At 41.1% G+C, this 14,922-nt stretch overlaps 2 pseudogenes; both read right to left on the bottom strand.

Moving 5' to 3' along the window:
• Nucleotides 1–268: 268 nt before the first annotated feature.
• On the bottom strand, nt 269–5,267 carry LOC149218144 (uncharacterized; annotated as a pseudogene).
• Nucleotides 5,268–5,304: 37 nt separating this feature from the next.
• Nucleotides 5,305–11,010, bottom strand: LOC149218143 (uncharacterized; annotated as a pseudogene).
• Nucleotides 11,011–14,922: the final 3,912 nt, after the last annotated feature.

Here is a 14,922-nt window from a genome sequence, read left to right as displayed (position 1 = left end):
ATTCTCCCATGTTCACAACTGGCCAGCCACGCGGTCTTCTACGGTTTCAACACTTGTAAGGCATTTTGAAATGCTTGTATTTGGAAAGCAAGCTGTAGTTTCCCTAAAGATAACACCATTATCTTCTCGGCTATCTGATCCATTAGTCTCCAGTCGTTGTTTTGAGGGAGTAAATTCTCTTTCATCAAAATTATTGATTTGCTCTTCCTTTTTGGATAAGAAAGAAGGCATATTGTCGTGACTATGTTCTTCAGTGTCATTAAGTGCATCAGCATAGCACTGAAACAAATTCAGTTAAGAACTGGTCTATCAAATCTGGGCACAGCATTTGATTCCATAATACTAGAACCCACTCTCCCGATTGGTTCAAGTTATATGCCTCTGCCATAATCAGCGCTTCCTGAAATCGGCACTGTTCAACAAGAGCTCGCCGTGCATTTGTTTCAGAACGATTAAGCCACATGGTATCTGGCATTCGTATTTGGAGGGAAACTAATGATGCTTGTGCACAAGACCATCTTGCTTTATTTCCTGCATCTATGCTTGAGTAAACTTCAGCGGCTTCTACATAGAAGCGCATCATTTCTAACAACTCCTCACTCTGTTCTTTATCACGACGCTGAAGCCATTGATCTAGGGCCTTTTGTGCACATGACTCCAACAGAGCCGACATTTCATGTTTCATATCAAAATGATTGTATACCATGGCAAATGCATCAAGATCATCAGGGTTGAAATGCTTCAGAGCTGAAAGAACAGCCATCCGGAAACCTCTGATAGCTTCTGCCGATTCTGTTGTTGCATCTGCCACGGCATATTTTTGAAGAAGGAGCTCAAGCTGACCATTTTCAATGAGAATATCCAGCATGAAATACAGAGCATGGAAATTCCCAACTCCTGTCACCAAGCGAGCCAAACACGAAAAATCCCCTTCTGCAACATATGACTCAACTCGTGTTGCTGCAAGGGCCACAAGAACATCCACTCCATCAAGACATGCAGATGTCTTGTAGAAATGGTACGCCAAAATGAGTAACTCAACCTCACAGGCATGAGGCATGTCATGACCAGTTATGACCAACCGCATTAAGGCATGCCCAAGTTCTGGCTCAGAAGGACACAATTCTGCCCACTTTAAGAAATCAGAGGCTCTCCATAAAAGAGGAGCAGGTCCTTCCTCTCTTTGTGATGATTCCATGTATCCACCACGGTGTGCTGCCAAAAGGCCCTTCAAAAATGATTCTGCAAGAATACGTGCAATGCTTGCTGCCGGCATTGAGTGAGTCTCAACAAGAAGTTTAGCTTCCTCTAGTGAATCTTGGGCTTTGAGAGAAAGAAGCTGAAGAAGTTCAATTGGCTGCTTCTGGAATGCTTCAGAAAATGACAGCTCTAGAAAATTGGCAATCTTCACCACCGCTATTATCCTCTTGCATAAACCTCTTCCACATCCTTCACAGCATTTAGTTGCAATCACTTCTAATACCTCTAAAGGTGTCCTCATATTGATGTTTTCTGTTACATTCAAAAACTGGAGTAATGCAAATGCCGGACACTTGGTCATTGGCAATGTAACATATCCATTCATATTAGGATTGGAAATCTCTGCAACTTTCAAAGCTTCCTCTATAAGTAAGAGCTCTGATGGTACATATGTTGGTGAAAGTTTGTGTTGGAGCTGTTTTGCTGCAGCTATTTGACCAACCTCTAGAAGTGATAACACAGCCCTTTCAAGTTCTGCTGCTACGACCCTTTCTTCCCATCCTGCAAGAGCTGCCTCTATCTTTATATTTTCCTCAAATGATGGAAAAACACCCCCATGTTCATTACTTCTGATAGGAGATATAGAAGATAATAGATTATCTTCAGTGTCACTCTGACCTCTTTCTGCACTATCAAGTGGAGCTCGTTTATGAAGTACATACCCTCTGTTCCTTCGTTTTGGTTTTGAGCCACCACCAGACACATTAGTGAAACTAATGTCTACTATGTGTGGATTACGATTATCTGACTTGCTAATTTCCTTGTTATCAATTTGATCTGTAGATCTTGCTCTGATGATGTTCAAGTGACTATCCATTATTGCAATGATACTTGCTGTGTGGTCAATGACACTAGCATTATTTCCTATATTACATTCCTGGTTTGACCTCAAATAAACATTTGGAATCTGAAAAATGGCCTTTCCATTCTTCATCTCTGCTTCAGATTCCACAGCTAGAAGCCACACTCTAGTTTCAATTTCTCGAAGCAAATGTAAGGGATAGACCGGCTGCGACTGTGTCATGCTGCCACTTAACCACTGTAATGCAAGCAACAGCATTCCATGCAGCTCTAATGCTGGAACATCCTTTTCAATAGCTTCTGCATGCTTCAGGAAGAACATACCCGCCTGCAATGGGGGAAAGGAGTATTTAAAAAAAAATCTTGACAGTGGCCCCACAAAGCAGCCTGTTCTTCTGGCACATCCCATAAAAACTCTTTCCACTCTGCCACCATGGCCTCAGCCACATGAATCTCTTCACTGTCATCCAACTGCAATGGAGCTGTAACACCATAAAGACAACCAAAATATATACCTGCATTTTGCAATACCTGCTCTCCACAAAATATATATAAATGATGCTTTGAAATTGTGTTTGTGCAGGTAGGAGTTTTTGAAGTTTGCTGCTGCCTTAAGAAGAGCTGAAGATAAATTACATAATCTGAAAAGCAACATTAATGATTTCTTCTTCAAAACCTGGTTTTGAAGAAGAATCAATCTCTGATATAAGACAGAGTCTAACATCGGCTCCATTTGGGATGGCAGCTGCAGCTTCCTGGAGGTGCCAAGAACCGCAGAACTTTGGGAGAGCAGACCGTGCCTCCACCATTGGGCAATGGAGTCATCATCAACAAATCAACACAGCTGAAGACTTATTTTCACACTGAAACTGAACTCAAACAAACTAAAAGCCAACTGAAACAAGATGCTGCCCTTGTGGCTGCTTATTTATTTACAAAACCTACTCTAATCTGCTGTACAAACAATAGATCAAGTAATGCTAAAATGCCAAATTAACCACTCGAGTAAACCTGACAATGAAGCCGCTTGAGAATGCTGCCACGAAGTCACAGATGCAGTTGCCGGCAGCCCTTCATGCACATGTTGATCCTGGTCACCGAGAAGACAGCCCGATCTGTCAATCAAACTGAAAAATGTGTCCATGTAGGCCGCAATAGGATCACGGACAACGGCCTCTGTAGGCTGCCCCAACTCTGCAATACATACTTCCAACTGCACATTGTCAATGTATACCTCTATAGGCAAATCTGTTATTTCTTGTTTCGATGGAGGAAGGATTTCCAAGAACTTTTTAGGGTCTTGGAAATCATAAGACTGAATTTTCTCATCGAGATACTGAATCTCATTTTCAACTCTTTCAACAACTAACTCATAAAATCTAGTTTTGCCTTCAAGATGAAGCTTCGGAGATTTCACACATCGAAAGAAAATACTGAAAAATTCTTCATTAATTTCAATATCTGCTAACATCTCTCTAACTCCATCTAGAACTTCACAAAGTGCAGGGTCTGCCACATACCCTACCATTGCATGAACATATCAACAGGCACTGGAATGTCTGGATCGAGTTGGAGTCGCCAGGTGAATGATTTAGACTTTCAAGTGTCTGATCGTTGTCCACTATCAACAATCAGATCTGAACTTGATATATGTACTGGGGTAAAAATGCAAATGAAGTGTTCGTTTTCACAAGCTCACGGAGATTGACTGAAGCAGCGTTTATCTACTAACGCTGATGTAAAACAAGAGCGTTTTCGAAGGCTTCTGGCGTAACTTCAGGCTCCGTCTAAGACTTGCGAAACTCACACATCAACACACAAACAAGTTTGTTCTCCCCAGTATGGTCGCCAATATGTTAGCGCTTGAGATTTCACCCTAGGCTGAGGAAGGTAAACCTTCAAGGCTACATCAAACCATTTCACCTCGTAGCTAGCCCTACGAGGTATGAGAAGGCTCTCTCGGGTCAGATTCGATAGATCTTTCAATATGATTAGGCTGACCAATTAAGAATAAGGATTTTAGGCTAGTAAATTGATAGGGGGTTTGGATTTAATGATTTTTGGGGTTTTTTAATGGAATGACGGGGCTTTTCTGGGCTACATGGGCAAAATCACAGCTTCAAACAGAAAAATATAATGACTACACAGGTTATCAACTGAGGCAAGGTAGGCATGCAATTTAACACCAAATCTGGTTTCAAATGGGATGGCAAGACTGGTGAGGAGCTAAGGAGGGCAGACAATAACTCTGAATCCTCCTTAAACAGTAGAAAACATCGAATGCGAACAAACTTATAGGAGGAGCATATAATACTATGAATTCCTACCTAATCACTTCATTTGTTCAGCTTGAAAGGGTCATGAAATGAAATGGAACATACTGATTACATATGAGACAAAGGGAAAAACTTATGCTAAATCAACATACCACATGAATCTCAGCAAACAGAGCTTTGAAATTCCATTAAATTCTCTGCAGAAAACTGTACAATACAAAGCTCTCTGCTTCTCCAGCAGCTCCCAGCGCTCAGAAAAAACTCTCCCCCTCTCACTTTCCTCTCTCCTTACAAAATGAATTTGTTTTTATAATAAATACATTAAAAGTAAACTGCTGCCCAAAACAGAGGCGCTGTTTTAACTAAAGCCATAAAAATAGAGGAGAATCCTCCATCTGCTCCTAAAGATAGAAAAGCCTTCCATTATTCCAGCGACAACTAGCTGATGATAGAAATAGGTAATCGCACTTTTGAATGCCACTTTGCAACGATTGCCACGTAACTGATAGCTTTAATTCATATGCAGAAGGTTCTATAAAACAACGACTTATGTATAAACAACTCAATGCGGTTTAAAATCCTCTGATGGCCATTTAAAGATATCAACTGGGGCGTAGATCCACCTGGAGATTTAACTAAAGCTATTAATAGAAGATCGAATCTTATTTCTCTATTACGCAGGCTCCCATTGATGACACAATTCTCCCATGTTCACAACTGGCCAGCCACGCGGTCTTCTACGGTTTCAACACTTGTAAGGCATTTTGAAATGCTTGTATCTGGAAAGCAAGCTGTAGTTTCCCTAAAGATAACACCATTATCTTCTCGTCTATCTGATCCATTAGTCTCCAGTCGTTGTTTTGAGGGAGTAAATTCTCTTTCATCAAAATTATTGATTTGCTCTTCCTTTTTGGATAAGAAAGAAGGCATATTGTCGTGACTATGTTCTTCAGTGTCATTAAGTGCATCAGCATAGCACTGAAACAAATTCAGTTAAGAACTGGTCTATCAAATCTGGGCACAGCATTTGATTCCATAATACTAGAACCCACTCTCCCGATTGGTTCAAGTTATATGCCTCTGCCATAATCAGCGCTTCCTGAAATCGGCACTGTTCAACAAGAGCTCGCCGTGCATTTGTTTCAGAACGATTAAGCCACATGGTATCTGGCATTCGTATTTGGAGGGAAACTAATGATGCTTGTGCACAAGACCATCTTGCTTTATTTCCTGCATCTATGCTTGAGTAAACTTCAGCGGCTTCTACATAGAAGCGCATCATTTCTAACAACTCCTCACTCTGTTCTTTATCACGACGCTGAAGCCATTGATCTAGGGCCTTCTGTGCACATGACTCCAACAGAGCCGACATTTCATGTTTCATATCAAAATGATTGTATACCATGGCAAATGCATCAAGATCATCAGGGTTGAAATGCTTCAGAGCTGAAAGAACAGCCATCCGGAAACCTCTGATAGCTTCTGCCGATTCTGTTGTTGCATCTGCCACGGCATATTTTTGAAGAAGGAGCTCAAGCTGACCATTTTCAATGAGAATATCCAGCATGAAATACAGAGCATGGAAATTCCCAACTCCTGTCACCAAGCGAGCCAAACACGAAAAATCCCCTTCTGCAACATATGACTCAACTCGTGTTGCTGCAAGGGCCACAAGAACATCCACTCCATCAAGACATGCAGATGTCTTGTAGAAATGGTACGCCAAAATGAGCAACTCAACCTCACAGGCATGAGGCATGTCATGACCAGTTATGACCAACCGCATTAAGGCATGCCCAAGTTCTGGCTCAGAAGGACACAATTCTGCCCACTTTAAGAAATCAGAGGCTCTCCATAAAAGAGGAGCAGGTCCTTCCTCTCTTTGTGATGATTCCATGTATCCACCACGGTGTGCTGCCAAAAGGCCCTTCAAAAATGATTCTGCAAGAATACGTGCAATGCTTGCTGCCGGCATTGAGTGAGTCTCAACAAGAAGTTTAGCTTCCTCTAGTGAATCTTGGGCTTTGAGAGAAAGAAGCTGAAGAAGTTCAATTGGCTGCTTCTGGAATGCTTCAGAAAATGACAGCTCTAGAAAATTGGCAATCTTCACCACCGCTATTATCCTCTTGCATAAACCTCTTCCACATCCTTCACAGCATTTAGTTGCAATCACTTCTAATACCTCTAAAGGTGTCCTCATATTGATGTTTTCTGTTACATTCAAAAACTGGAGTAATGCAAATGCCGGACACTTGGTCATTGGCAATGTAACATATCCATTCATATTAGGATTGGAAATCTCTGCAACTTTCAAAGCTTCCTCTATAAGTAAGAGCTCTGATGGTACATATGTTGGTGAAAGTTTGTGTTGGAGCTGTTTTGCTGCAGCTATTTGACCAACCTCTAGAAGTGATAACACAGCCCTTTCAAGTTCTGCTGCTACGACCCTTTCTTCCCATCCTGCAAGAGCTGCCTCTATCTTTATATTTTCCTCAAATGATGGAAAAACACCCCCATGTTCATTACTTCTGATAGGAGATATAGAAGATAATAGATTATCTTCAGTGTCACTCTGACCTCTTTCTGCACTATCAAGTGGAGCTCGTTTATGAAGTACATACCCTCTGTTCCTTCGTTTTGGTTTTGAGCCACCACCAGACACATTAGTGAAACTAATGTCTACTATGTGTGGATTACGATTATCTGACTTGCTAATTTCCTTGTTATCAATTTGATCTGTAGATCTTGCTCTGATGATGTTCAAGTGACTATCCATTATTGCAATGATACTTGCTGTGTGGTCAATGACACTAGCATTATTTCCTATATTACATTCCTGGTTTGACCTCAAATAAACATTTGGAATCTGAAAAATGGCCTTTCCATTCTTCATCTCTGCTTCAGATTCCACAGCTAGAAGCCACACTCTAGTTTCAATTTCTCGAAGCAAATGTAAGGGATAGACCGGCTGCGACTGTGTCATGCTGCCACTTAACCACTGTAATGCAAGCAACAGCATTCCATGCAGCTCTAATGCTGGAACATCCTTTTCAATAGCTTCTGCATGCTTCAGGAAGAACATACCCGCCTGCAATGGGGGAAAGGAGTATTTTTAAAAAAAATCTTGACAGTGGCCCCACAAAGCAGCCTGTTCTTCTGGCACATCCCATAAAAACTCTTTCCACTCTGCCACCATGGCCTCAGCCACATGAATCTCTTCACTGTCATCCAACTGCAATGGAGCTGTAACACCATAAAGACAACCAAAATATATACCTGCATTTTGCAATACCTGCTCTCCACAAAATATATATAAATGATGCTTTGAAATTGTGTTTGTGCAGGTAGGAGTTTTTGAAGTTTGCTGCTGCCTTAAGAAGAGCTGAAGATAAATTACATAATCTGAAAAGCAACATTAATGATTTCTTCTCAATTTCGTAATCTTTGTTACAATACTGACCTTCCTAGCCTTTTACAATGTCAAAATTATAGTGAGCTCGAGAGGCTTCTCTCCAAGCTTTTTGAGCATAGGAATAAAATATTAAATCAAAATAAATAATTTGTTTCTTTAGGTCCGATAGACCATTGTTTGGTCTCAGCGGACGTTAACCATCATCATCATCATCATCATCATCATTAAATATAAATCTTATTAACATTTTTAAACATTGTTAATAAAGTTGATTTAAAGATGTTCGGTGGCCTCAACCTAGCCAGAAGGGAAACCAAGTCTGTTGGCCACCGAAACGCATTGTAAGCCATCCAAAATCTGAAATTCTTAAGTCTGTCACACAAGGCCTTATAGGCCTGAATGTATAACCAATGATTTTTGTCTACTAAGCTACAATATTCAGTACTAGCCGACATATACAACAGGAAAAAAACACATCCAAAACTAAACTGAAATAACATCTAGTCCTCAGAGGACTCCACAGGAGCTGGGTCCTTTGCACTAGACCCTAGAAGTTCTAACTGCAGGAGGCACAAAATGTGTTTCTCTATACGTCCCACACGCATGATCTTCTATTGATAAGGGAATTGAATCAACTGAATTTCCTGGAAGCCATGATCGGTTTACCAGCATCAACCGGTAAGGTTGTAATATCCCTCTGTTGTAGTAAAACCACTCTGGTTAGACTGAGTTGGGTTAGAAAGAATGGCGGAAAATCCAAAGAAGAATATTTCATTAATTATGTAAATGTTTTTTATTAATAAATAAATATATGAGATATATGTACTTGGGAATGAGACACTCAGAAAGGAGATTCTTGCCAAAAAATAATAATAAAGATAAATCTCATTTATTAATGAGATTATTTCATGAGAAGTGTTAAACACACATGGACAGCAAGAGAGATAGGAAGGATAAATCATGCAGTACATTTTTTATTAACATCAGATATACATTTATAGTACAAATATGTGACTCTTGGGTTTCAGATCCCAAGGTCTCTTGGACTGCTTTTGTCCATTCGACTTCCACACTAACCCATTAGGATTAGGTGTCCAACATTCCCCCCCTTAATCCGAAGGGTTATGTATGAGTCCAAGAAGAGAGCTGTAATACAAAATGTGCAAAAAATGCATGGCAGCACTAGGCTGAATGTGCTCTATGAAATGTTGGTAAAAAAGGACGGTGGTTTAAGGATGACCACCAACACTGGAACGCTTAGTGCAGTTCCCGGAACTCTTCCAAAACTGGCAAGAAGCTGGAGTCTTCTGCTAGAGGAAGTGTCCCAGATTGCCAACTGAAGGCATGTTCAGGGGCATCTTTGTCTCTGGCTACAACTCTGAAACTGGTGTGGCAGGTTGTGGCTCAGGCTCGCTTGATGTGACTTTGAAGCTTGTAGATGACCATCATTTTCCCCCCTGTCAGATACAAGGTGAGAAGATGGAGAAAACTCAACTGCAAGACTATTCAATATTCTGGAACAAGTTCTGACATGTGTTTGGAATATCTTCTTGGCTGTTGATGCCCATTACCAAGAAGCGATCCATCCAAGATGAATCTTTGTTCTTGCAGGACGTTTGTTTTTGAAGCATCTGTGTGAAGAATGGTTGGTTTTATGACAGTGCTTACATGGATGAAGATCAAAACAGTGATCTTTCAGATGGCCAACTCGGTCACAGTGTTGGCATTTCACGATCTGTTGTTGTTGTTGCTGTGGAAGAGGCACAGAATCTGGAACAGCTGAAGCTGAACTGTCATGAGAAGCATGTGAACTGTCATGAATGAATCCAGCACTCTGAAACTGAATGGGCTTGGCATAGTTTGGAATATGAAAGGACAAGTCCTTGTCATATCCAAGACCAGTTCTGTGCTTGTTGTGGACAAGCTTTTCCCAAGGTCTGATGATGGGCTTGGGAAGTGCAGACTGAGTTTCTGCATCTGCATATACAACTGCTGCTTTATTTGAATGAACTGTACCATTATTAACATGCTACTGATGGGTGGTTGTCTCAATGTTCTGAACAGAAACAGGTTCAGAATGGTGTAGCTCTTCTTGCTGTAGCTGTGATTCAAGCTGCAAAAAGTCGATCTTTTCTTGTGCATCATGCAGGCAGGTCTGAATGTCACAAAGAGTGTCTTTGCTACATTTACCTTCCCACCAATAGTGGAGTGTATTAGTGTATTCAGTAACTCTAATACATCATGAAATCTAGCCATTGTCTCAACAAAGAAATGAACACTCAGCAAGTCTAGAAAAACCCCAGCTATTGAAGATTTCAAAAAATTAAGAATATCAGTTTGAAAAAGGCACTCAACTAATTCCAGCTAAGAATTTAGCCAATCACTAACAGATTTGTGTCCAGCAAGAATGAGAGGCTCAAAGTCCTTCCAACACAGATACAATAGATATGTTTCACCCTTAAAATGCTCAGGTATACCAAGATACGCTTTGTATGGATGCACAACTAAATGACTTCTTCCTTCTTTGAAATTCGAACTTCAACTACAAGAATGGATTACATATACCTCTGATATATCAACTCTAATAATAACAGAGATCTGAAGTAGAATATACCAGCAAATGTTAGGAAGAACAGTGGCTGCAGATAAGTGTTATAACATCAAAGAAGCTCCATCATTACAGAGAAAACACCACAGTGATAATATATGCAACTTATTCAGCTCCAAGACAGAAATAAATATGGAGTGTTTTCAATATATACACAGCCAATGAGATGAGGAAGTTTGAGACCCTCTATAGCAAAGGTACATCACCAAACATCACTTCCAATAGTCTATACTCATTAAGATTTCAAGCACAGGTATAGTGATATGCTGCTCAACTTGCCACTCTAGGATTAGCCTCTGGTGCTTGAATCACTTAATCACTGTTTGACTTATCCAACCTGAATGCTGATTTCTTGCACATAGAGAGATTCACAAATCAAGGTTTTCAAACCACCCATCATGAACAATCCCTTTGCTTCTCTAGACCTGAGCCCATAACCAGATTTACTCTCAGCCCTTAAAAACCCCGCATTATGTCAAGTTACACTCACAAATGATGTACTCACTAAAAAAAAAACGTTCAATGCAAACCATCCCTGTGGGTGTTAACAGTACATAGCAAACTCACATGCCGCAACATAAATGAATTTTAAATCACTATGTTCAATCAAATCGGCATCATCACTTGCCGAAATACTCAAATCCAAACGCCATTATTGTGTAGCCCAGATCATCTGAAAATCACCTTGCAAACAACATAAAAAACATACTGCGGAATTCTATCAATCGGGGCTCCCCACTCCTCCTGGGAAAATACAAAGCAAGGGCAACAACCAACGGTTGCAGAAATGCCTGCACATAAAATACATGGGCTATGCAAGAGAGGGAAAACTCACCACGGCGCCAGCTCAACTGTCAGGCCAGGTCACGAGGCTTTTGGATTGATAGCTGTTATGCTGCAACAGGGTCTTCGCTTAATAAGACACTCTGCCAGACCAACAGGCTTACGGAGGCAGTGGAGACCTTCACTCATCTGCGTACAGCTAAATCTATCACCACCATCGAATCTTCGAGACGGAGGCCGCCTGAAACCACGCGTTTTAATGTATTTCTGGTTTATCGATGACAAAGAGCGGGGCACGATAACGTTGGTTGAAAACACCCATATCAAGAGAAGGCAAAGAGCGGGCCTCCCTCTGCATCCGCCAGATGTACAGCTCCAAAATTCAAATCAAAAGGCTCCACAAACAAGGCTTCAAATCAGAAGAAGCCTGAAGCATAAATGATCATCCACAAACTGCTCCATCAACTGATCCTAATGCCGCGAAATTTCAACTTAAAGAACAACAGGAGGAGCAATATACAAATTCTCCCTCGTTTCAGGAAAAGGGGCTGAACAACAACAACATCCACTTCAGTAAACCAAACAGTTACACAAAACCTTCAATCCTGACAGAACAATACCATCATGTAACCCATTTCCTCTCTCTGCAGCACAACAACATGAACAACTATGGTGGTTTTCCACAGCTTATTATGTTAAAAAGCAGTTACAGTGAATCTTGAAATAGCCTATCTCTGGCAGCCCGCCATTGTAGCAACAACCAACGAGTAATGATGTTCCACCGTTCTCGCTCACACAATTCTGCAATATTGATACGCCTCAGAAACCTAATCGACAGCTTGTTTCTGCCACGAGAATAGCCAGATCCTTCACTGAATAGCGGAAAATTGTCAACGATTCCGCCTCGATCACTAGCACTACCAATCTGAGACTTCACAGGGAGCCTCAAATCGCCGGGAATTTTCCAGATAGCTGGAACGATGAATATTAATGGAATGAAAGCCGATATAAAGTTAACCAACACCCATTCACTCGCCTTTAGAAGCTCGAACCTTGAATTTGAGTTTTACCACTTGAGAATTTCAACCAACACAATATTCAGTAGGGACCCGGAGACGACGGTAGGAAAACCGAAGCGCGGTGATTCAAACCTGTGACGTTGACGGGGAGGTGTTGGAGCCTCAAGATTAGTTACAACGTGTAGGGAAAAAACTGAAGCATTGAGGCAATGCAGGAAACATTATGCTAGCGGTTGTAGACCAAAGCTTCAAGATGAGGAAGAGAGCCCAGGGCTGTGGAGCGCTCAGTGTTATAATGCCTAAAGAATAAAAAACCCCTGCCAAAATAATCAAGTACCCAAAAATCACATCTGATAGACAAAGGGGCGTTTCTGAGTGGAGACAGAGAGGAGTAACTCACGATGAATATTAGGTAGCTATTGAGGCATAGTTGCGCTTTTGCAATGGTAGTGACCACTTATTTGACTTGTAAACCCTCACAAAAATAGGCTACAACTCCAGGAAGAGAGAATTTTCTAACTGCTGCCAATAAATAGTGATGGCAGAGAATGTTTCATGCAAAAAAAGAAAGGCAGAGAATGCTAGTGTAACGCTTGGCAAAGATTTGACAGTCTGAGCACAGAACATTGATGCAGAGAATTCTCATAGAAAATAACGTATATCATCATTGCTGGTAAATGATATGAGCCGTTTCCAAATTTCTTTTAAGAATTATATGTATCAGCAGCATAAAAATCGGTAAAGAATCACATGCATCGTTAATAGGGATGGCAGATAATAGGTGGCACTACAGGTTGAAGCGATAGATTTGTTATGCGCAAGGAGGTCTGAGACGCTGACAAGCCAAAACGGTTGAAAGACAGAGAATGAGGGCATAACTTGCCATAAATTTAGTGGACAGGAAAATGTCTGCAGTTCTGACATGCAAAGAGAGGCCACAAAACAAGTGGCTCAAATATGAGCAGGGCAGGAGATCACCCGCTCTGATACCATGTTAAACACACATGGACAACAAGAGAGATAGGAAGGATAAATCATGCAATACATTTTTTATTAACATCAGATATACATTTATAGTACAAATATGTGACTCTTGGGTTTCAGATCCCAAGGTCTCTTGGACTGCTTTTGTCCATTCGACTTCCACACTAACCCATTAGGATTAGGTGTCCAACAAGAAGTAATCTAGAATAAAATTCTATATAAGCTTAATGGATGGGAGAGAAAGCTCCATTAAGTTTCTTAGGTGGAGAAAGATACTAAGCTTAGAAAAGCAGAAAAGCACTGTGGGAGAGAAAGGCGGGCTTTTATGGAAAAGCCTAAGCAAGTGGATAAAAAGATCCACAAAAACGAGACTCTGCTAAAAGAAACCTTATGATGAAAGAAGTGAATTAAATACCCATTGAAGGGATCAATAAGAGGTTGTTGAATGCTCGACACAATCACTCTGAGATCGAGGGTGGAATGGAGGAAGTCATTTCTTCATTGGGTAGAGGTGCTCGATTCCCAAGTGTCTCTCTATTGGCTGTTATGGTTTGATTATTTTCGTTATACTATTTCATTCATGTGACTCTAAATGTTTGTATATATTCTAGTAAATACTCCTTGATTGCTAGTGAGAAATTAGAGAAAGTTGTGGTTCCGAATTGATAGTGGTGTGCAATGGAAGGAAAAATATTAAGCAAAGTATATGAATGATTATTCTAGTCTGTGAATTTAATAATGGGTGAGCATGGTGTTGAGATTAATGTAGAACTCGCTTAATAGAGAAACAGTTCAAACTCAAACCTAGATTAGGATTTTGTTCCTATTTTCTAGGATTCTGTTCAACTTCCCTAAATGTGTGTTTGGTGTATATATTTCTCATGTAATCAATTGTAAGGCAGAGCATGTTCTGTAGAGGCAGTCTTACAGGTGGTGTTTCACACCTGTAAGCTTCTCATATTTGAATTAATAAAGTTCGATTCATATTTTGACATAGTATCAGAGCTACAGAGCTGAAGATGCCTGTACCCTGAATGGAGAGAGACCGACGTGTTTGAGGCGTGATCAACGTAGAAAATCACACGGACCTTGAAAGGTGAAAACATTGTGTGCGTGACTTTTTGTTGTTTATTTCGCAAGCGAGGACTACCGAGTGGTTGGAGGGCACGTTTTTCGCTACTTCATGCAAAGAGAGGAGGTTAGGACTGTCGTGGTCGAGTATTGGCATCTGCACATGTATGCTTGGTTGTTGGTTATCCAGAACCGATGATAAGCAAGCCTCTTCCCACAAGTGGCTATAGTTTTCTGCGGCTTAAACGAGTTCCTTGAAATATAATCCGGCCATGATCGGAAAGAATTCGCCGATGAGTAGGGTGCAAGAGCAGCTTTGAGCACGGATCGCTGCTCCAGGAGACCACGGCTTGTGTGGTTGACGATTCAAATCCACGTGGAGGAGAAAACTTCCAGCGACGTGAAGAGATGAAAGGCCGTGGAGGAGGCCGCAGGACATCTTGGCTGTAGCAGAGGAAATATGCGTTGGTGCAAACGACGCTGACAGAACTCAACGAGGAAGTCGGACTACCATGGAGGAGGAGAAGGAGGCCGCATTTGTACTGCACCAGCATGTGGATTGGAAGTGCGTGAAGGCTGCGAGGAGGTGTTGTCTACGTGGAGCTTGCAAGGTAGTGAGCAAGAATTCTCCATTGATCGCAAACATTTTTTTTTAGCGCTGCCATCTGTGTGAGAAGAGGTGTCTGATTCATTGCATTGCTAATTCAG

This window comes from Pinus tabuliformis, chromosome Q (assembly GCF_031772625.1).
Source record: "Pinus tabuliformis cultivar Carrire ecotype Pingquan chromosome Q, CPIR1, whole genome shotgun sequence".
NCBI lineage: Eukaryota > Viridiplantae > Streptophyta > Pinopsida > Pinales > Pinaceae > Pinus > Pinus tabuliformis.
Note: the sequence above shows the minus strand (reverse complement) of the source record. Positions and strands in the feature narration are given on the sequence as shown.